We start from the raw sequence: 1,959 nt of genomic DNA on the forward strand, positions 1-1,959 counted from the left end.
TTACTCCAGAGCTACTGGGGAACCAATACCCTCTTAGGACGTAGCAAAGAAACATATATAGATTCAGTATATTCTTTCAACCTTTTTTTGACGAACTGATGGGTTTTATTTCACGCTAGTTCCTGATGGTTAAATCCTCTTTCCAACACCTTTAATCCTATCTTAAGTAGGTCCTTAAGCTCGTATCTAGTCAGGGACTTGCATTCCTCTAGGGGACTGCAGACTCGTACCCTGTAGAGTGAAATTACCATCCTTCGAAGACTTTCGGCTTGAACCAGTAAGACCCATCCTGTCCATTCAGCTACCTAACCTGTATGATGACGCGTTATCGAGAACTTCAGGTATAGAGACTCACATTTTTAATTGGAGTCAAACTCCACTGTTTACTCATTTTTCTATTAATTATTTACTTCCGTTTATTTGAGATGTATATTTATGATTCTATTCTGATTTTTATCATACATTTTATTTAATAATTGTCTTTTCTATTTTACTCACATTATTATTTATTTGTTATTCTCTATCTTTAAGTATATGGAAAGCGGAGTGGCTCAGTCGCAAGGTACTGTGATACTAATTCCAATGACCTGGGTTCGAATACGGCTGCAGCAGAAATTTATGCTGTCACTGTGAATCAACCCAGTGGGACCACGGGCTGCTGCAGCCGTATTCGAACCCAGGTCCTTGGAATAAGTATCACAGTACCTTACGACTGAGCCACTCCGCTCTCCACATACTTAAAGAAAGAGAATAACAATAATAGATCTTATATACTTAAAAGTTGGCCACCCCTGCTATAAGCAATGAAAAGAATGGCTGATAGTCATAAAACAATATATATTCTTGAAATCCAAGACAAAAAAGGGTGTGGCATCCGCGTTGCGAGATAAACCTAGTACAAAACCATTGTTATATCTCGCTTAATATTTTAATACATTTCTTTTCAGTCATGAAAATGATCAGGTATCATTTTCATAACATAGAGTTCCAGATTAAAGGAAAAAATGGTCATTGAAATACTGCAAAATGTAAATTAGGTAGTATGTATCTTTTGGGCTAATATTTAAATAAAATACATTTTTATGTATAGAAGATCCATATTTTAGCTACTCTAATCCCATATAACCAGATATATTTTCCTAACTTCAGCTATCCCCTAACGATATAAATGACCTTCGAGCCCTGAACATCCTATAATTTTCTTGTTCCATTTCGGATTTTTCAGCCATGTCGAAACTCGAATGAACTCATCCATCGATTCCAGCTATACCTGTTAAGGAAAACCAATTAATTTTCAGGTAACGGCATAAATAATCCGAAATTCGTGGAATATGTCCTTCGGTAACTTCTCATATGGGCCAAAGCCGTGAAATAGTTTATGATTGATGAATATTTCAGAGTAGGTTCCATTGACTTTTTGTAAATTCGAGGACAACCAGTTCGCTTATTCATTTTAATAAAAAAAAAAAATTACATTTTATATATCGTTATTCTTATACACTTTGAATTGTTTTAAATGTATAGGAGTAAATGTGTGTTTTGAAGAGTGATGTGAAGATCCCAAACTGAAGAAATTCACAGTTTAATGTTTATTCGGAAATTCTTATTTACAGTTGGAATTAAATGCATCATGAAAAATGGTATTACAGGGGGTATTTATAATTTGTAACATAGCAGCAAACAAATATTTCCTTATTTTACTATATGAAAACGAAATAACATTTAACAAGGTCGATAGTCTGTCGATAGTCAACATTGTCGTTTCGATATAAATACATAACGCCATCATCGTTATAATGCTATATGGTGTATATCTATGGTGTAGGTATGATGATGGCGTTATGTATTTATTTACAGCTTTAGCCTTAGAGAGGGTATAAATATAAGTAGAGTGCAAAAATACAAAATAGTTTTGAACTATATATTTTACTTATCCACCTATACCTCGCTGGAATGCAC

The sequence above is a fragment of the Halyomorpha halys genome, unplaced genomic scaffold (assembly GCF_000696795.3).
Source record: "Halyomorpha halys isolate HHAL.00 unplaced genomic scaffold, Hhal_1.1 Scaffold630.1, whole genome shotgun sequence".
Classification (NCBI taxonomy): Eukaryota; Metazoa; Arthropoda; class Insecta; order Hemiptera; family Pentatomidae; genus Halyomorpha; species Halyomorpha halys.